This window comes from Lagenorhynchus albirostris, chromosome 13 (genome assembly GCF_949774975.1).
Source record: "Lagenorhynchus albirostris chromosome 13, mLagAlb1.1, whole genome shotgun sequence".
In the NCBI taxonomy this organism is placed as follows: domain Eukaryota; kingdom Metazoa; phylum Chordata; class Mammalia; order Artiodactyla; family Delphinidae; genus Lagenorhynchus; species Lagenorhynchus albirostris.
In genome coordinates, this window is record NC_083107.1 from 47968456 (window position 1) to 47991201 (window position 22746).

Consider the following 22746-nt stretch of genomic DNA (forward strand, 5'->3'; position numbering starts at 1 on the left):
TACTTGGAGAGGTTTTGGAAGGTTCATAGTTTCCATCCAAGTCTGAGTTACTATCTATTTAGAATGCCCTGCTCTTCCTACTACTGAAATGAAATTGTGACAAAGTAGCATAGATTTTGAATCAAATCACCTTATTTCAGATAGGTGAGCTCTGTAGAGTTGCTGAAAAGGGAGAAACATACCCATGTTCATTCTCACCACATCCCTCTTAAGCCCATGTGAACCTTCCTTAACTCTTATCTCAGGCTTTCTGCCCTCAGGCATGTTATATAAAATCTTAATTATGATTTCATCTATGGCTCATAACATTTTTATATTCAGTCTAGTATGTGATCCCCCTTAGGATGACCAGTCCTGGGGGAGATACTCATAACACTATGTCTGAAGTCATAGAAGAAATTTTGGAGTGTTAAAATAGGAAGAATACTGGAAGTCATTCTTCAAGTCCAACCTCCTTATTTTGGAAATGGGAAAACAGACCTAGAGGTTATCTGTCCCACCGAAGAGCAATGAAGGGGTAACAGGATAAAAACAGAATATTGTCAGATAAAATATAATACTTGAATGACATTATAAACAGTGGCACTCAAGATACAAAACTAGAGATGGCCTACCACTCTCACTAATTCACATCTTCATTTTTTAAAGATTAAAGTAAAAAAAAAAAATACTCCACATGATGAAACAACCCATAATCTAGTGTTTATTAGAAGCAATTAGCAGTTAAGGCTCTCCCTACATGGCATTTGATAATGCTTATTTGAAATAAGACTTGGCTTGCGTGGAGAGCAGCCAACCCTCATTAAGAAATTTTTTTTTTAGTGATTAACAAATTTCAAAATCAAGTAAAATTATTTCAACAGAATTTGGCAAAACTTAACCTGAACTTCATATATTACTTCGTTCAAACCGAGAGGGAGCTTTGAATGGCCAAGAAATTATAATAAGGGCATCAAAGTAGTTTTTTAAAAAGTATTTATATTTTCATCATAAATAAATCAAAAAGACTTTGGAGAAATGTTTGAGGTTACTGAAAATGACTTTCAAGGGTATAAATTTGAGAAAAGTTACAGGAGAAATTATAAATAATAAATTACCATTATATACAGCCCACATGTATGAAATTCCTAGAGGATAATAGATCTTTGAAAATATGCTTTTTTTTTTTTTTTTTTTTTTTTTTTTTTGCGGTACGCGGGCCTCTCACCGTTGCGGCCTCTCCCATTGTGGAGCACAGACTCCGGACGTGCAGGCTCAGCGGCCATGGCCCACGGGCCCAGCCGCTCCGCGGCATGTGGGATCCTCCCGGACCAGGGCACGAACCCACGTCCCCTGCATCAGCAGGCGGACTCCCAACCACTGCGCCACCAGGGAAGCCCTGAAAATATGCTTTTTACATTTGATTTTTACAAAGACAGTACTAATCATGCTTGGACAGAAGCATTTGTTTATATTCTTTGCATTTTGTATACCACTGAATAAAACCTGAAATATATGTTGCTTAAGAAGATCACTTAAAATCAAATTTAATTTTTCCAGCAAGCAGTTTTTTGAGTGATTGCTACAACAGGAGAGGGAATTAGAAGATGCCGTAGAAAGTTAAATCATGGCGTCTAAGGGAGATGTTTGGAGTCTATTTGAGGACACCTACTGCCCTGCCCATTCACCTTAAACAACTTGGAAAGCTTTTTTTTTTTTTTCACTCTAAAAGTATTACAGTCGATTCCTAAGGTTCTCATGAAAGGTTTTTGTTTGTTTTTTAACATTCAAAGATAGGTGGCAAACTCACTAATATGTGTTTCTATCCCAATATTTTGACCGTGAGGGCTTCTGCAGTTAATGACTTACAAGGAAGGGTCATGGGGCTCCCTCATTAATCTTGCCTCAGAATCTCCTTGGGCTATTATGCATTTCTTAGCCTCTTTGTGCCTCCAGAATGCTTTGAAACACCTATTTCCCTCCTGCAGAGTGAACATTATTCAACATAGTTTGTTGGTAGGGAAATGAAACTGAAAGGGGAGGAAAGGATTGCACTGGATAAAACAACCTAGAATGCTTTATTGGAAGTTTTTTTGTAGCTATGTGTACTTGCTGGAGTTTTACAGTCAGTTGTGCGAGTAGAGACACTGCCTGTGTGAGGAAATTTAGAATGCTACCACTAAAAGTTGCTTGGGATGAGCCTAAGGAAGGATTCTAGAAAAATAAATAAGTGAAATGCTAGGGGGAATTAAATCCCTACTGAAATTTTCATCAACCTAATTAGATCAGCGCAGGCTTTAATTACATTGAGAAACTTTTAGCACTAAAAATCTGGAAGAAGCTATGAAGTGGATGAGGTTCAGAAAATATCCTCTTATGTAAACATTTTCACCCACTGTGAAGAAATAGTTGATACCTGCATGTAATCAGCATGGTCCTCTCTGCCATTTGCAGTGGCATCGCTGTAATTCACACAATGTACCAGTATCAGCACCAGGAAAAAGGTGCAATATTTCCTTTGCGCAAATACCTCTTAATTCCTGTCTTACTTCTTGTGGACAACAGAGAACTTTAGAAGATTGTGAAGGCTTCTCAATCTATCCCCTTCTATAGTAGAACCAGCTCATCAAATGTGGGTTCCCAGGTGTCCTTCTGTTCTGTCTTATTTCCCTCACTACTCAAAGTGAGTTCTTTACATATAAGAATAAAAATCCATGGCAGAATTTGCATTTTAAGTTATTTTTCCAATTTTTAAATAAAAGGCTTTGTGACCTGTTGGAAAAATTTGACCTCAAGGAAACTTTGGAGGGTAAGGAGATCTTCACTGATAATCATGCAACTTGGGAAGAGGGAGGACTTCTTTATCTGGGAGAACGTCCTCATAGGGGTTCCAAAGTCATGATTAAACACGTTTCTCCCAGGTTTTCATTTCCTCCAGACTCTTCCTTGTTGGGGTCCCTGATACCTGTAGATAGTTTCTGCCTTTCCTGTCTTATTACATTGTCACAGTCTATATATTGATAAGTAGCATTTTCTAATGCATTTATGTTAACCTTCCCACATGTCTCATTCATTCTTTTGGAAAGAGAATTGCTGTTTGCATTCCCATCTCACTTCCTCCTAGCCATTTTCCATACATATCCGCATGTTTTTACTCACCATATTATTACATAGCTAAGGAAAATAAATTCTACCTTAATTATGTTTGGCAAAATGTCCTCAAGTTAACTAACCATTTTAAGATAGATTTTACTAATGTTCCCCAAATAGTAGACTGTACAAAAATACAAAAGAATTCCTGTAACACAAGGACTCACACATTGGCTCTGGGCTGCCTTCCTAGAGGTAGGGTCTTGGTTTAGTGACTTGTAAGAGAGCTTAGCTTAGCCTAGATGAAAAGGAGGCAAACTGACTTACAGTGTTGGGCAAAGATTCTAGTCTAGAAAGAAAATAAGTTTCTCCACCTGAAAGAAAAAACCACAGAAGATGGCAGTTTGCTTTTAAAACTTTAACAAGAAAGCAAGATGGAGTTTGTGGGAATGTCAAAGAATTTGACAAATTCTTATGTACCATTAACCTGATTTATTATAAGCCCTGCCTGATGTCTTGGAAATACTGAAATGTGTTTCAACTCTTCTGCTGTAATAAATTGTTGGCACTAAAATGCAGGCAGAGGTCAATTACCCTTGCCTCCTTTTCATTTTCAAGACAGAAGACCACAGCTTCTTTTAAGTCAGAAATCCCCCTTTCCTTTTTAAGGATGTCTTTTCAAGAACCCCTGTGAGATAATAGTAATAACCTAAGTTGAGTACTTTTCCTAGTTAGAGCGCATTGCCTGAATGAGCTCATCTAAACATACTCTAGTGATATAAACTCGGTGGTACCTAATTGTGGCTAGGATTATACAAGGCATTCTACAAAGGGATGCTAAAAGTCACAGCTATTATAAAAGGGTAAGAAGAGTTGGTATATTTCAGAATAGTAATAATAACATACTAAGCATTTCCTATTTCTCATGTGATTTCTACAACACCCAGTGAGTTACCCCATTGTACCTAGGGCACAATCAGCAGAGCAGCACAGCAAACGTAACAATTTACTCCTAAAAAATAAATTAATGAAACTTTGTGAAATAATTAGATATTCAGTATTTCAAACATAGCAGCAAGGTAATCATGGAAGACAAACACCATTTTTTTGCGTGTGTGTGGTGGACTTAATGGCATTTTATCTTAGATTTTGCTTTTATTATTAAATTGCCTGGAGGGGTGCACTGTCATTTTTTTCCAGTGCTTTGTATGTTCAAAAGTAACTCTCTGAGCGTCTCACAAGTTACATACTAGCAGTATCCCTATTTGACAAATGACATGGAGACAGGAGAAGTTAGGTAATTGACTAGGAGAAAACAATCCCTAAGTAGCAGGGCCAAGATCTGAATCTTAACTAATCTGACCACAGAACTCTTGCCTTTAACAGCTACTCTATGTTGCTTCCTTTACTCATAATATAATCTTGCTTCTATTCCCTTGTTCTCAATATTTTTAGTAAAGTATAATTAAATGAAATGAACTTTATAGGAACCTTGAGGAGAAAGAGAACACAAAAATGCAACCTAGATTAATAGGATGTTGCAGAAGGGGGTGTCTAAGTGGGAGGGGAAAGAGCAGGAAATATTTCGTGGATACCCAGTTACACGTGAGCTTCCAGTGGGGATTTTTCTCTTACTGTTCTAACTGGTACTGGAATGTCACCTCTGTGAACTGCTTCTCTGCTCTGTAAGTCTGTATCCCTTCCTCCTCTAAGGGTGTAAAAAAGATAATAATGCTTGTCATAAATTTCTGTACTCTGTAGCCAACCGTATGAACAGGGATACACACAAAAAAAAACACATTTGGAAGTACTTTCTAGATTTCTACAAAGTATTGGCTTCATAGATTGCTAAGGGTACATTTCCTTCTGTGCCTTGTAGCCTTGGGGACAAGGGAAATAAGCAATTAGGGCAGAAACCAGGCATTTTGCCATAGGCACTCCTCTTCGAGATTGGGTTCAGGAAGTCCCATCTGCTCAGGTCCCCAAGGAAGTGGAACTCAGGTCTTTAGTCTCCAGAGTACCTGGTGAGTTCTTGTCTGGAATTCAGCTTTTTGAACATAGCAACCTCCCTTCCAGGGGACCCACAGATTTCTATTTCCCATCATATTCGGCAGATGCCCCATAGCCTGGAACTATATCAGCAGTTGACATAATGCATTGCAGTGCTTTCAGATATCAAGCTAGCATAACGTGGTTTGGTAGGGGTTTCAATGACATTTTAAGGAATTGATGCATATTATAGAATATGACATTTTCTAGCCCAGCAGAAAGCAGTAATGAATAATGTCTAAGACTTAACATTTCCTCTTAATTTCAGCACCCACTAGAGTACCTTGTTTAAATTGTTCCATTCACTTAGGTATGTGTGCATTCAATGAGTCAACATTAATCAATACCTACTATGTGCTAGACCCTGTACTACACACTGGGGACACACAGATAAATAACACACCTAGGAATCTGGAAGGAGAGCCTGACAAGCAGAAAATTAAAATACAGGTTCTTTAAATGAGGTATTGAAGATTGCTCTAAAAATGCAGCAGAAGCTGTCATTAATTCTGCCAGAGGAAATCTATAATACTTTCAAAGAGAAGGTGACAAAGTAATCTGAGTTATCCTCTCTTGTCTCTCTTCACTCACCTCTATAATGGGCATGATATTACGTGGGATTAAAGTTCTGCTCTCAGAATTTGAAAAGAATAGGAAAGATGAAATGATATGAAGGATTCGAAAACACATTACAAAGAAGAAGAAAAGCACCATAGAAATGCAAGCTTGTACTTTACTGAGTTTGAGCCGTATTTTAAAAATCTGATCTCTATCCAAAACAAAGTGAATATTTTGGTCTTCATGTTGATTTCTATTATGAGACGATATACTCTCATCTTAGTTCTTTGGATCAAGTGCTGTGTTTGGAAGAAGATTATTCCTGTACACCATAATTGGCCTTTGTTTCAGGAGAATTATCACTATTGAAACACATTTAAAACAAATTAATTACTTTAAAATGAAAATAATTCTGTTATCATTCAGAAGCATGTGATTTTAAATAATAGGAAAATGAGATTTTTATCTTTGTTGAGTAAATGTTCTGCACACAGAGAAATTGGTGACTCTGAGTGTTCAGTTTAGTTCCACATGTATGATATGACTATCTACTATGTGAAGTGCCAGGATATGATAATTAGGTTGACATAGGTTATCTAATCCAGGTCATGATAAATGAATTGTCCATCAAACATATATATTTTTCTGAACTTAAGTTTCTAAATTTGAGTCAAATGTGATGACAGTAACCAGTTATAGATTGGTATTCCGTTAAATTAGTTAAGACAGATTGCTTTAGAATCAGACAGACCTGGGTTCAAATCCTGGCTCCGTAGACTTAGTAGTTGTGTGACCTGAGAAAAGTAATTTAATGTTTTTTGCTTCATTTTTCCTTCACTCTAAAGGATTAAGTGAAACTATGTAATTGAAGCACTCAGCATAGTACCTATTATACTGTAATATTTCAATAAATGGTGTGTGTTAACTACAAATACATTGCAGGTAGGAATGTGACCTATACATATATATTTCACAGACATGTAACCTATGTAGTCACACAGGGCCCTCACACGCAGAAGGACCCTGCTCTTGGTTTAATATCTTCCTCTTGCCATCTTGAAATTCTTCATAACTTTTGAACAAGGAGCCCTTCATTTTTATTTTGCACCGGACCCTGTGAAGTATGAGGACTGTCCAGGTTGCAGACAAGTCTATGAGATTTTGCACATATTATCTCATTTTAAAAGTTATTTCATTTAACTGTCCTAACAGCTTTGTGAGGAAATTGAATTGACTTGGAGGCCACAAGTTATTTATAACATCATCAAGGCCACATCACTCATATGTAGAAGAATCCAGAAGAAAACCTCTGTTTATTGACTCTAGCCAGTGTGCCTTCCTCTTTTGTTCACCTGAGTTATAATAGACACCTTCCAATGTATCAAAAATTAGTAAAGACGACTGAGAAACTCAGCGTTTTTAGAAAAACACTAATATCTTTTTAATAACTGGGAATAGTCACTTAATTTTTATAGTTCAAATGCAAATAGTTTTTTGTTTTTACTTTTTAAGGATTTTATCATCATCATCAGATTTCACATAACATTATTTTTCAAACTCAGTCACTGTATTCCTTCCCTGCACTCACCATCTGTAGACAAAGGAGAGTCCCATATGTAAGACTTCAATGCTTGTTTGAAAGAGTAGATTGACCTTTTTGTTAACATTTTCTTCTATAAGGTCTCCAGACTGAAAGGTATGATCACCAACGATTAAAGTCAATCCTTCGTTAACATTACCTTTTGCTATTATTTAATAATTATTTGATTTATCATGGATTAATCAACACATTTATATAAAATTACATGGTGTTTATATAGAACAATTTGTAAGCAGTGGCATGCGACTTAAAGCAGTAGGTTTTAGGTAGTTTAAAAGGAAGCAATTCTTAGCCCATTTAGGGATTTACTATTCAAGGCGTGGCCTGTGAAGCAGCAGCATCAATATCACCTGGGAGCTTGTTAGATGAAAAACCTCATGCTCCTCCCCAGATCTACTAAATCAGAATTTATATTTTAATAAGATCCCCGGGGGATTTCATATGCAAATTAGAGTTTGAAAATCACTGAGCTAGAGCACCCCAGCCATCATGTTTTGTTGACATCATTGACTGTAAGATGTACAATTACGTTATGATTGGCATTAAACACTGCCAATTAACCTAGGCTAGAATGCACCTCAACTGCAACTAAGATCTGTATTTTAGACATATTAAAATATAAAACAGTGTATAATTTAGTAGCTCAGTAGTGACCCTGAGGCTTACAGCCAGAGCCTCAGCATCTCAAAGTGCCAAGACCCTGGGGAAACCCTCCCGGGCTCAGTTCTCCCCCAGCCCCTGCGTGGGCTCAGCCTTCTTCGGAAGATGGACATCAGGATCTTCACATCCAATTACACTGAGGGCACATGAATCACCAGGATCCACCCTGAGCCAGGCCCCCAACAGTCTAAATTTAGAGGCAAATACAGTCTTGGGATGAGGTGTACTTACTATCCAAGCAATAAGCTTTTGCTAACAAAAGAGTTGGAACTAAGCCCATGACCATTAAAGTAAAATGCCTGTGTGTTTTAATAACAATTTTAAACTAGGTCTCCTAACCTCTATTTGATTTTGAGTACTGCTTTCATAGCAAAATTTGTTCACTTGCAAAAGTGCTGAAAATCACTGTGTGCAGGTTTACTTGGGTTAATTATTATTTTTGCAGGGTAATATTCTTATGCTGAATTTTCCATATATACTCATCACATTTTTTCAGGCCATGGTTTATTCAGGATTATTTTACCTTACCAGAATTTGCTAACTTAAACAGATTTCTGTGTATTTATTTACATTTTAACAACTTTGTAACATAATGGGTTATGCCCTAAAGGAAGTAAACTCTTCCTTGGATATAAATTAGACAGTTGGGGATTTGAGGCATTAAGGAACCATTTAGGGAAATGCTCCTTCTGCAACATGAATTTTAATAAGAGCCCCCTAGAGGCAACTAAGCAGTATGACACCTCTTTAAACTGAAGCCACTCAGCCTGAAATTTTCTTGGTGATTAAATGAACAGAGATGCCTTTAAGTGACGTAAATGGGAAAACCATTAATCCCAGGAAGAGTGTGAAGTGTGTGCTTACGTGATGCTTATAAAAAGATAACTTTGTCTGAAGTGAAGTGGCTGCAGACTTTGCAGTAAGAGAGAAAAGTACAACAGACCCCCTCAGAATTTCTTTAGGACACCAGATTTTTATGGTACTTTATAACTTTCCCCACTATCTTCCTCTAAACTCAATTTGTAATTAGAGGCTATTTGTTCTTGAAAATATATTCAAACTAAATTTCTTTGTCTTTATTAGATTAGAATTACACTGAAAGTACCACCACTTACTTTAATCCCCCAACCAGGGAAATGCAGCCTTTTTCACTTCATACAACTTTACTCGCACTTTTAATGCAACTCTTTCTTTCTGTCTTGAAAATACACATAACACAGGAAGCAATTAAATTTGAAATGGAATATCCAGAAGTGTAGTTTAAGTAATAGGAAAGGTTTTTACGTTCATATTAGTTTTTCTTTAAGCACTGTAGTACTTATGATTCTTGAGTAACAGTCCTTCGAAATTTGTACATTTATTCACCAAGCCCTCACTGAGTGCTAGCTATGTCTCTAGCACTGATTAGATGCTGGCTTTACAAATATGGATGATTTTCATTGCCTTGGCTGGATTCTGAAGACACATAACCATGAAAATGAATTTCAGTGCTTTTAATTCAACAACAACAAAATGTATCAAATGACCTCCATGAAATGAGCCTGTGCAGGATGCCAAGTGAGGATAGAAAAAGAATAAGACATGGTACAGATGAAAGGCATAGGTAATTAGGTCACCTGATTCTGCTTTTCCACCTCACCTTGGGCTTATCTCTATCATAGTATTGCTACTATAATTGTATCAGTGTTTGATCAACTAGGGTTTCTCAGGAAGATTAAGCCCTAATGCCCTAAGACATCCATTGTATGTAATAGGGCTAGTTATGTATCATCATTGGGAGAACTGAGAAAATAGTTACTCAACTAATTTTCTATGTCCTGTGGTTCAGATGAGGACGTTGGTTGAGAAAAGCTAGGGGAGACTTTTTTGCTAGCAGGGATTGTGACTATTTCTTTAGTGCTAGAACCTGAGGCATAGTTGGTGCTCTATAACCCTTGAGTAGATTCATTATAATTATACTTAAGTGAGATAAGTTCTACAACAGAGGTTTGTGCTGCATTCTAGGGCAACACAGTGTAGAGAGGGGCGGTCAAGAAATGTAAAAAAACAGACCTTCCCAAGGAGATACTATTTGAGCTTAGCATTGAAAGGAAAATAGTATATCTCCAAGTGAATAGGATGTGAACTACAAAGTTTGAGACAGAGGATAAGTTGGAGAAAGGGCACGGTTGTAAAAGAATACACAGCCATGCTTGGGGGAATGTCTGGGGTCAGTCAGTGTGACTAGGGAAAGGATGTACAGAAGGGAGGTGAACACTGACGCTGGATAAAATTTGAAGGAAATGATGTTGAAAATGGATAAAATGATGACAGGATATGACTGCCCCAATGGTTGAAAGTTTTGTGTATTAAAAATCACCTCAGAGTTTATTAAACTGCAGGTGCCTGTCCCCATAGCTTCTGATTTAGCAGTGGACCTGAATTTTTAACAAAAATTTAAGGTAATACAGATGCAAATGATATAAGGACTTTAACAAAGACTGCTACTTGTTATAGGGTTCTATGGATACTTCTAGAAAGGTCTGTGATAGGGCCAGGATTTAATATGAAGGATCAAAAGACCCTAAGCCTCCAGTTTAAAAAGGAGAGAACTGAAACACACCAAGGGAGAGATGTTAAGGGTTGATCTAGCAAGGGAAGAATGGGGAATAACAAACAATCCAGAGGGACCTCAAAGGTAGAATCAAGGTGACTGGATGAGTTTTGGGGAAGAAAGAATAAAAAGTACCAAGACAAGGCAAATCTATATATCTCAACCAAAACAAAGCAATCAAACCAGATATTTTTCTTCAGATCAGAGCTCAAAGGAATGGGGAACAAGGGCAGTGGGAAGCATGAAGGAAGTAAGAAAACTGGCTTCCCGGGATGCACTTTTTGACTGTTTGGCCTGCACAACCCTGAAAGTTGGCCAGCACATGTGAAGTGTAACCCAATGTATATTACTTAACCTCTCTGAGCACCAGGTTTTTCATCGGTAAAGTGAGGGGATTAAGTTTTATGTACTTTAAGGTCCTTTCCTACAATCTTTAAGTCTTGAGGTAAACCCTTCCTATAGTAGTGGTTGCAAACACATAAGCATTTTTTACAAAGCTATCTGCAAGTCCTATTCTCAAAAGTCCTCTAGCCAAAAAGGTTCTAACATATCACTCTGAGTGACCTTCATTATCCTCAAAAGATAAGAAAAGATAAGATTTTTTCCACCTCCCTGATCAAAAACAAAACAGAACAAAACAACAAACAAAGTACTCCTAAAGTCTGAGACAAAATGTGGGTTGAAAGAGATTCCTATCTTCCTGCTTAGTTTAGTATTTTTTCTTTCTTTCTTTTCACGTTGCCCTTAAGGAAGGTTTGGCAAAGGCTCCAGAATCAGATTATCAAGAAGCAGCACAAATTTAAGAGTCTTTCTCTGCCCAGGCCCTTGAAGTCTTTCTGAGGCAACCACCTGCTTTGATGCTGGGAGGCCAGCATTCTCATTAAGTTTTACGGTTTTCAATCAAACAAGCTTCATCGCTCTAAACCCGTAGCCGGTCCCACAGTCCAGTAATAGGGCATATGATGAAAACATTCAGTGTTTTAAAAAATTCAAAACACGAGATACGCTTCCACTGCTATGTACCTCCTTGATTTCTAGCAAAGGTAGGTGGATGGGTTCTGCATGTCATTGCCTTGTAGTTTATTTTTAAATAACAATTTGAGTCTAGGAGAGGGATGGTGCTTGTGAACAGGTGAGTGATCTCTGCCAGAGAGTAGAATGATATTATTTTAAGAATGGTATTTTTAGGGATTGGCTTCGAGGAAAGTTTTAGCCTGGAAATTTTTAACATGGAGCAGGGAGATACCAGAGGCCAAGTATGTCTTCGGTTCTTTGGAAGGAAAAATACTCATACCAATCTCTCCCTCCCGGCCCTAGGGCTGAAACACATTAAAGAAGAGAAATCAGAGAGGAACTGTCTCTGCAGTTGGTACTATGATCACACATGCTAAGCAGTGAGTAAGTGTGGGAGGAGGTGAAAATGTCAGCAGAAGAGATGGACGAGGTTCAAAAAGTGCTTTCTCCTGCTTCAGGGTTATTATGGTCTACTTCCCTCTTTGCCGGAATCCATGTTCCCTTTCATTCTGTTAAGAATACAGAGTGTATCTGAACCTCCAGTAATTTTATTAGGAGGGAAGGAAAGAAGGAAGGAAGGAAGGAAGGTGGGAGGGAGGGAGGGAGGGAGGGAGGAAGAAAGGAAGGAGAAAGAGATTGAGAGGGAGAGGGAGAACTTATTTTTGATAATCCTCTTTCTTAGTGGGAAAAATAACATATACAAAATTCAAATATAAGAGCAACTATAAGAAGGTACATGATTCAAAGAAGAAAATTCTGCATGGTGATGAGATCTTTTAACAAAAACATAATTAAATTTTAAATACAGGGGATCTCTAAGGGGCTTGAAAGAAAAGAAAAATTAAGAGACATGATTTAATCTAGCTTTCCGTGGAATTTTCCAGGATGCCAAAACCAGATCTGAGGAAGAGGTGGGGGACGATGTTTACTCCCACTTACCCATCCATATTCCTGGGATGTTATTTTTTTCTTTTACTTTATTTTTTGGTCCTGAGATCCCATATCCAATATAGTGCATGTGTGGTTGTCTGCATTTTCTGTGCCACCTAGCTGATGAATTTCCCAAATCTGGATGAAATACATTGGAGTCCATTAAACTGTAGCTGTTCACATTCCCAGCCTTTTCCATAAGGCTATACAATTTTAAAGAAAAAGAAAAGATGGTATCATTTCATCCTCTTCAAAATGAAGGGAGAACTGAAGAGGCATGTTTTGGCCTCTCTGTTAACCATTAGCAGAGCTGGGTAGAGAAATAGGTCTTACGATTCTTGCTCCAGACTCTTCTGCATTATAGCTCCTTCTACCGGCTTCCATCTTATTATTGATTCCTTCCTAACTTCGTGGAACCAGTGAGCACTGCAGGTATCTAAGATGTCATAGTTCTGTTTGATAACACCTGGCTTGTGTCTGACTAATCAATGAGATAAAATTGCCTCAGAGCAAAGAAGGAGCTAAGCTTATCTTATGCAACAGTACATTTTCATGGTATTTAAATACACTCTAATCTATAATGTGCACGGCAGACCTGGCAGACTGTAACTAAATTGAAGTGGTTTTTAGATCCTCCAGGTCAACTCTATATAAACTTATGAAAGTCTACTTAAAGCAGGTGTTAATGCACAGTAAAATTATCATGAAAAAAAATTTTTCTTAAGCTTGTGGCTTAATTTCAAATTTCAGACTCTTCTCTCCACTCTTCCTGTTTCCTAAGCACTTTCCAAATGACCATTTTGGACCTTCTTGATTGCATTGCAGAAGCCAAGGTCATGATTTCTGAGAGTTAATCTCATAATCACTTGAGTAACTCAAGCCTTTGACATACTATATCTGACCCCATTCATCAGAATTTCTATTGTTCCAGTAGCATACTAAAACCCATGTATCTAGCATGTGTGTCAACCTAGTATCACACCATTTGAAGGACAGACCCAAGAGCTAAATTCTCAAATGCCTGAGCATATTGGATCCTTGCAACACCCTGATTTAATTTACCTATAAATTCCTTCTTAGGTAGTCATGTTATCCTATAAACATCAAGTGTTAACATCAGAAGAAGATATAGCAGCATATATCATAGTGGTTAGAAAAAAAAACAAAACACCTAATGGCACAAGTGAGGAAACTAAGGCATAGTTAGATTAAGTGACTTTCCCCAAATTGTTATTACTATTATTTGCAAAGATGTCTCTAATAAGTTGGGTATCCTTGATACACCCAATACGATCTTCAGTTTACCAAAATAATAACCATGTTGGTAGAAGCAAGTGCAACATTACTCAGTACTTCTTTCCCCTAATTTTCATTTAAAGATAAACTTAGAATGGGAAAAGGCATTTTCCCATTGCCAGTTTTTTAAATGTCACAATCTTTCATGTCATTTTTCTCTTCTTTTATTCTTACCAGAACTTTAATGATCATATGATTCCACAAGCATCTCCCAAATTAACCTTGAGTTTCTTGTCTGTCGTCATCTAACAGAAAAGTTTATCACGAGCTGTTGGAAAAAGGTCACAGTTCAGTTATTCCTCTAGAAACTTTACTTCTAAGTTGAGCTGTGAGCTTTTGCAGGGCCCATAAAACATGTCTTTCACATTTATTACTATCCCTTGCCACAGAAAGCAAATCCTAGTATTTTCACTTAGAAATTCCACACACACCCTTACTTTTAGTCTCCTATCATAACCAAACTCTACAGATTATACTATATCCATCACTGCAAGGATGTAACTGTAATTAAGTAATAGAATTCTAATTAAGCAATTATGTGTGTTCTTATCATATTCAGAAAAAAAAAGTAGTTCACGTCAGGATTTTTTTTTTTAAGCTTTTCAACTACCTGCTGTATTTAAGCAGTTCTTTCTTCTTGCTTTTGGAGTCAGGTACCTCTCTTCTAATTATTATTTTTGTTCCTCATTTAATCTAAAACTCTGTCTAGGCAATTTGCAATATTAATTTCTCATATAAGCAATCAGTCTGCTTTCCTACATTTGATTTTGCATCCCCCAATTTCTGATATGCCTTTCCGCTCTCCTTCAATTAGGTTTATAGTTATTGAGATGACTAAAATCCACTCTACCGACTGACAAAACAATTATTCACCCTTTCCACCCTGTTTAAAATGCATTAAATTTCTATCCACAACTGGAATTACAGTGCATTTTCTGGCTTCTTATAGAAAACATCAAACCATTTCTGATGATTTCCTTTTCATCAAGCGCAACTGCCTCAACCCCAATTAGCACGACAAATTTCTCAATCATGTATTCCTCCTCTGATGAAGAAATTATGACTTGGTTTCTGGGATGTTGACTCACACAACTTTCACTGAAGCGTATTTGCTCTGAATTACTTCTCTTTCTCATTTCTCCTTATCTTAAAATTCCTCTTTCGTGCAACACCCAACCCCTCATGTTTTTGGAAAAGCATCACCAAGTATATTTGCTTTATTACACCATAATTTTTAAGTCAAGTGGTTTTTTTTTTTAGTATTTTGCACTTAGCATTGTGGGAGTACTCACAAGCTTTCCCCCGAAATAGCTTACCATCAAACTGGGAGGTCAGATGTCAAAAGGTAAACATATTTGTTTATTTCTTCAGTGTTTAGTGATCACCTTCTAAAGCCTCATTTTATTTGGAGCCATTTGATTTATCAATTTTTATAAGGTCTGAATCCGGCCTCTTAGTGAGCTTGTAATCTAAGAGTAAGGTGGTTTATTGTATGGGCCTTAGAGGAATACTGCCTAGGACTTGGTTTTTGTCTGACCTTGTGCAAGTAAGTCACATTCTGTCCCTCTGTTTCCTCATTACCTCATTTATGAAGTAGAGCTATGAAAGTATCTCATGAGGTATTTGTGAGGTTTAAATGAGATACTTAATATACCTTTAGGAGAATTAAGGATTAGAGCTGATAAGCATGACTATGGCTGGCACTGAGATATTTTACACATACTGTTTAATCTTCATAATAAACAAGTAGGGTGATCATTATTCTCTGTGATTTCTTTTTCCCTCTAAGGAGATGGCTCAGGAAAGCTAAGTAATTTGTCTGAGGTTTCATCCTATTAGTACATTGAACAAAGTTTCAAAATAATTCAGTCTGATTCTATAACCTGTTTCAGGGCAACAGCAGGGAGAGAGTTGAATAAAGGTAGAAAAAATAAGTTCTGTTTTAAACTCATTCATTTATTTGTTCAAGAAATTGACATGGAGGAGGTACTGAAGCTTTGGAAATGGACATGCTCATTGAGAAAAGTAATGAGGGGAGCCAGGAGGAGACTCATTCATTTTTTTTATTCTAAAAAGTATGTACTGAACACTGAGCTGCATTCCCAGTGTGTGCTGGCTGCTAGACAACAAACAAGAAAATCTATTTTGTCCCTAAAAAATCTGCAGAGAGATTCCTCTGCTGCTATGGAACGCAGGACAGATGCTCAAGAGAAAGATTAGGAGCCATTCACACAGAGGAGGTATAGAAGATTTGGGAATGTACATGCCCATCGGAGAAGGTAACTAGAAGAGAAGCAGGAAGAGAATGGAACCCCTGAACCTCGAGAAGTACCTATGTTAAGAAATAAGGGCAGGGAGAGAAGACAGGGAAGAGGTCAGAAGGGAAGGGAAGGGATGTACCCCAGAGTCTAGGGCAGGAACCTAATGACAGGTAAGACCACAGGAGGGGACAGCTTGATAGGGGGCCTTATGGCTGGAGAGGAGGAGGTAGATGCTTGAAAGTAGACACTTGGGCCGCTACAGCATATCAGAGACACCAAGCCTGCTGACACGTCAGTCAAAGTTTTAAGGGACTGTGATGTGGCTAGAGGATTATTCTCATTTGAGGCAACTAGGACAAAGACCCAGATCAAGCCTAGGACAGAACCATGACCCTCCCAAGACAGGCTCCACCATCTGACTTTGCTTATTTAGAATCAAGTCCTAGGAATTTTTTTTCCATAGGCCTCTTAAAGACCTGAGGAGCAAGCTAGCAGGACCCTTCTTCCAGACAGACTAGGACAATCCCTACTGCAATGTCCCGTGTAGTGTGGGGTCCCTGAAGGCTTCTGAACCAGATGGGCAGATGGGTCCCTCCTCCGAGGGAGAACCGGCAACGTTCACCGTCTGTTTCGCCAGATACAGATCTTTCTAAGTTTGACCTGGCCGAGCCATTTCTTCTAGTAGCTGCGATGAAATTTTTGTGAACCTCACAGCATTCCAGTGCAGGCACAATGGAAGAGTGGAGAGAGTTAAGGACCTAGAGTTAGACAAATCTGCACTCCAGTCCTGGGTCCAGCATTTCTGACGAATTGTACAACCTCTTTGTATGTGAGTTTTTTGTATAATGAGAGAGGATAACAAAGGGTTATTTTGACAATTTAAAATGGCGTATATCAACCTAGAAGCACAAAGAGAGGATGCTCCCCAAAACAGAAGCATTTTAAATAGTATGGCGTATATTATGAAAAACAGTAACAATTATTATAAAAGCCATGGGAGATCTGAGAAAGGACAAGGATCTGAGAAAAGGTGATAGAGGCAACTCTGAAAGAGCAATGGTCCCAAGAACTCAGATAGCAAGAGGTTAAGGAAAAAGTGGATAGTGAAGAGATAGAAGAAGTCTTTTTTTTTTTTTTTGAGGAAAGTTGGCAATGGTCAGAAGGAGAGATAGACTATTTGGACTATGGATGGAAGAAGTCTAATGCTGAAGGGAAATTTCTAACTCCTGATCATAACTATGAAATCAAAACAAATGTGAAAATCAGTTCTAATCTAGCTGGGAATACAGATGCTTTTGAAAAATTAGTTTTCTTATAGGAAACCACTAATGGAGTTTTAGGGGTATGTTAAGAGAGAGAAATTGAAAATGCTGGAAAGATAATAGCTTCTATAGCATGTTGTTTATTCTTCCTTTATAGCCTTTATTTATTTTTGCATTGTTTCAGCTCTTGGGCCTCATTTTATTCATGCCATAGCAGGCTGAAGGGGAACTATTAAGAAATGCAGTTAATAACAGCGATGGACATTAAAATGATGCTGAACTCTAAGCCCTCACTTGATAAAATAGCTGGGATGCCTACCCCTCAACTCCTTCCTCCCTATGGCAGAATTCCAAGTGATGTGCATTCTCTGAGACAGCCTTCCCAACCTTCCTGGGACCACCCTGGGTGCTATTCTTTGATCTGCTTCCATTAATCTTACATTTGTCTGCCAGGGAAAACTATTCATACTCATAGTCTCAGATGTTGACCCTGACACCCTTGCTAAGGTGCTTCCCTCACTTGGAACAGGGGTGGGGGTGAGGAGTTGGGCAGGAGCAGGGCGAGGGGCACCTCCTTTCTTACTCTGAAACATAAATCATAGTCAAAGAATTTGGAACATGCCCCACTCCCTACAAAAAAAAAAAAAAGAGCAAGAGAGAGCAAGAGAGAGGAAATAGTACAGAGAACAACTGAATAACCGTCAAAGCATCTCTTATATCTCAAAACAATTAATTAGAGACCATATTCTTTCCTGCTTTCAAAACTCAGAACATATTTTCTGTCAAATCAGATCACAGTCTAAGAAAATGTTCCTTTTTCTTGGTTGAATGTCTTAAACTCAGCACACTAGGGTCTCACCATCATTTCCAAAGCCGTCTTTATATTTTATTCAAGATGCCCACTACAACCTCATAAAAATATACACCCAATGCTCGATCTCCCCAGCATACCAGAATTTCCAACCTGGATGTGCAAATTGGACCCAAATCGGATGCTTCATTATTGTTTCTCTTGGTTCCTTCTGAGCAGAGGTCTTCTCTTATTCATTAGAGTATCCCTCCTAGTGCTTGGAGAGTGGCTTGGACATAGGCACAAAGTACAGGTTGGCTGAATAAATGAGCAAATAAATTGGTATAGAGCATCACAGAGGGGTCAGCCCTAAACAGTATGAGAGTCTTCTCTAATGTTGAGGCAGGATGGAAGGAAGAAGGGAGATGAGGACCCTATGGTGAAAGACGGAGAAAAGGGAAAACGAGAACCCCCCAAGTTTAGCACCCTTTTTTAGGATTCAGGTAGTGCCAGACGGAATGGAATCAAGGACGAAAACATAAACATAAATAATTGCTTCAATGATTAAGTAAGCACGCAGCCCATTTATACCATTCCCGTGGGTCTTTAGGAAGAGACATTCCTCAGCCCATTTTCTCCAGTCCTTGCTCTGTCTTAGAAGGCTTTATGTTTTGGCTTAATGATTCTCTTTTAGCATAACACACACTACCATGTCTACTACAGTTGTCAGAAGGTCTTTCTCCATGTTTCATGAACTGGAGCAAACGGTTCCCTCTATGGCCCACCCGCACTGATGCTTACAGGTGTTGAAGGTTGCCAGATAGTTCTATTTCTTTCAGGACAAGGAAATTTATAGACATATGAATAAAGTTTCAGTTTACATAGATATGACCATATGTCCTGATCTACCTTGTTATCAAATATGAAATACAAAACTAAGGAATTTTAAACATACTTTTATAAGTTCAAGTATACTTTATCAGTTTGGAAATATTTTTAGCTGTGATGCATAACAATTATATTATTGTCTCAGATTGCTAATTTTAAAGAAATGTGTCACTATTTATTAGTTTCCTTTTCACAATTTTCCCCTTTTTAAAAATATCTTTTCATAGGTTTCATAGGCTGGGATGCCAAGGGTATTGTTGTCATACAACTTCAAGTGTATGATAATATCTATTTTTCTTTAAGGTTTCTAATATGTGCCATCCAACAGCATGTTTTCAACATCATAGATGTATTGGATATAAGAACAACCATCACTTGCCACATAAAACACCTCTGTAATCTCTAAAACGTGGCCAAACAGGTAGATGTTACTAAAGAAGTCAAGGGAAATTTGGCTACTTTCCCCTTTGCAAACAACAAATAAAATTACATTGTACAGTTAATACACAAAATCTATTCTGTTAGAACCACCAACCACAGTGATCAGATCTACTCCAAAAATATGATGCTATATTTGGGTCTATTTGATTCATAAATCGTTTTCCTTTCTACTGTCTAAATCTTATTTTATGAGTCATGGTTTAAAAATGGATAGTATTAAAGACAAAAGTTGAATGTCTTACTATATTTTTAATTTAAAATTTTTTTCATTTGAACAGTTTTTAATGAAAGTTGTATATACGATTATTCCTGCATCTTCTCACTTGTTTCTCCCTCACATTTGCCCTTTTCCTCTCCTACTTGGCAGGATTTGGCTTTAGGCTCAAGGATCTTTTTTGGTCTTTGTCCAGTTTAGTGACAACCACCTTGCTGGGGTGAATGCGTGCGCGCTCAGTTGTGCCATTAGCCTTCTCCCACTGCTGTTGCTCAGCGTAGATGACATATTTCTTTCTGGAAACCTGGACTACTTTGCTAATTTGCTGCCCTCCGTAGCACCCTCACACAACTTGAACTTCATCCTTTCGGATGGGCATGAATGGAACATTGTCCTTCTGCCTCAGCTCTTCGGAAAGAGGAGAAGACATAATCTTCCTGCGAATGTGGGAAGCGCGTTGACATGCCTTTTACGGTTCTTGCCTCAGTCAGAAATCACAAAGGGATTGAATTTCATTTTGGCCGCTGGCGCTTCAGTGATCTTCCTGTATTTTTTATACAGCACAGTTTGTCTAATAGAGAAGCTATGGGAGAAAGGTATATACTTGGAAAGTCCATGTTCTTTAAGTACATGTATACAAGTTTCCATTGATACCAGGTGACGTAGGCCCCATGGATTCGTGTCCAATCCATTTGTCAGTGTGGAAGAAATGAGCTAGAGCTGGGCTGATTGGGATGAAGAAAATATTCTCTGCATATCTTTTGTGCATTCGCTTAAAATGGATCCCCTTAGGTATCTCACGTAGCAAATACTCACCTAATCATGCTTTAGTTTATAAGGCTCAGAAGAAGTAACACTTGATCAAAAACCCATGGCTCAGGCTTCCCTGGTGGCGCAGTGGTTGGGAGTCCGCTTGCCGATGCAGGGGACACGGGTTCGTGCCCCGGTCTGGGAGGATCCCACGTGCTGCGGAGTGGCTGGGCCCGTGAGCCATGGCCGCTGAGTCTATGCGTCCGGAGCCTGTGCTCTGCGGCGGGAGAGGCCACAGCAGTGAGAGGCCCGCGTACCGCAAAACAAACAAACAAACAAAAAAAAACATGGCTCTGTTCAAATAAACAGCACAAACAATCTGATCTTAGATAATTTCATTTTGAAATGACTGAGGGCAGGGCATTGAGGGAGAGCTGGAGGAAAACAATGTGCTCTATTTGGACCAGGCCAGGGGCTTTTTAAGACTGGCAAGTCTTGATCACTACACTGATTTTGGCCCATTAGGCTGGGATGCCTTCCCCAGGAACGGCTGGGATGTGCCCCAGGAACGTGCTCTGTTTCCCCATCTTCATGAGAAGCTTCCTGATGCTGGTGTTTTGGTGCAATTTTGTCCTCTGCACTTAGATGACATTTTTTTTTCCAGACTTCTTTCTCTAAATTCCTCTGTGATCATGTACACACCACACACACATGTTTCTCGCTATGAGCATCCTTTCCACTGAACTAAGTTCCTGTTTAAAAAAAAAAAGCATCCAAAAGGTCAAGCTTGACACAACAGATTACACGGTCTTAGAGGCGGACAGTCTGTGCTCTGAAACCTGTGGCCCTCTCTATCCTGGTTACCGAGAGAACCTGGACGAGTCCTGGAAGTCTTCTTGCTCTTTGTTCCCTGAACCGAGAGCAAGCTCTGTTTCCAAAGTCACCTCTCCTGATTCCGTTGACACCACAAGCTCAGAAAACCCTCCTGTGCTGTCATTTTTAGAACGTCTGTTACATCTCACAGAGGCTCTCTGGGCTCACGTACTTGCTACCCAAGCGCATGAAGAAGATGACCCACTACCCTCTTTCTTCTGGGGTGTGTACACCGTAGGCAGGTGGCCGTTTACATGCTGTCGTTTTAGGCCTGTTTATGTGTTTCTAGTGTCATTTGCCCTTGCCCTTGAAAACTCTGGAAATTGACTGCCGGAGTCTCAAATCTGGCTTTAATACTTAGTGATTGTGTAACTTGAATGAGTTTCTTTATTTCATCTGTAAAATAGAGGTAATAGGAGTAATTGTTGTAGCTAGCAGGCAGGGCTTATGTTAAGGAGATGCTGCATTCAAAATGTTTAGCACAGTGAGTGGTCCATAATAAGTGGTCACTAAGCTATAGATGTTATTCTTATCCCCTCCTTTATTATGTGTTCTTGGACCTTCAGGGGCAAGGTTGGAAAGGATTTGAGGCCTGTTTAACCAAGGTCAAAATTTGGATCCAGCAAAATAACTGTCTGAGATACACACAAAGGGTTTTAGAAACCTCAGACATGTTGTAATTCTGTGGGAATGTAGCTTAATAGCCAAGGGAAGGAAGCCAAGCCTGAATCTTCGCTGAAGGGCACTTGACTCGTGTTTAACAGGCAAACTGGGGCATGCTTCCAGGCTCAGCTTTGGGGCATCTGCTGAGGGATGAGAAAGATGCTGTCTCCCACCTAGCAGACTCGCTCCTCCCCACCACAGCACTGAGCCCTCGCTGACGTCAGCCCCCTTGGGAAGAGCTGTGAATGCAGGACAGAATCATAATAGCAAGGAAAGGAACTGGAAAAAGATTCAGAGAAACATCAAGGAGCAAGGAAATCACAGGCATCGTGATAATTAAAATTAGATAACCCAGAACTTCCCCAGACCTACATTTCTTACGTCACTGTCATCTTCTGTCCTACTTTCCCCTTTCTGTAGATCATAATCTGTCTTTCCTTAAAGATCTGAGTCAAACATATATATATGGAAGAGCTTTCCTTGAGTGTCCTGTTTATAAAAAGAGAGAACTTCAGACTCTTTATACTGAATAGCCCTTCCTACCTTATGTAGCTATTTTTTCCCTTTATCCATTCATCAAACATTTATTAATGTGGTGACTTTAGACAAGAAATCAAGCTTAGCGCTGGGGATAAAATGTTGAACAACTTCAGTCTCTGTCCTCAAAGTGCTGCCTCTATACTATCTCCCCACCAGATTGTTGGATGAACCCCTAAAGCGCCGTGGACCCTTTCTTTGCTTCTTTTCAGCACATTGATCACTACTAGCCTTTGCACATATTTTGTCAGCCATTATGTCAAAACTGTTCACCAAAAACAGAGACCTCTATGGAAGA

General features: G+C 38.7%; 1 protein-coding gene and 1 pseudogene across 17 annotated transcripts in view; one reads left to right on the forward strand and one right to left on the reverse strand.

Annotated features, from left to right (window-relative positions):
- NRXN1 (neurexin 1) overlaps positions 1-22746 on the forward strand; it is a 1122104-nt gene that overhangs the window by 438955 nt on the left and 660403 nt on the right. The gene's annotated exons all lie outside the window — the stretch shown is intronic.
- LOC132531498 (large ribosomal subunit protein uL24-like) lies at positions 19715-20141 on the reverse strand (annotated as a pseudogene).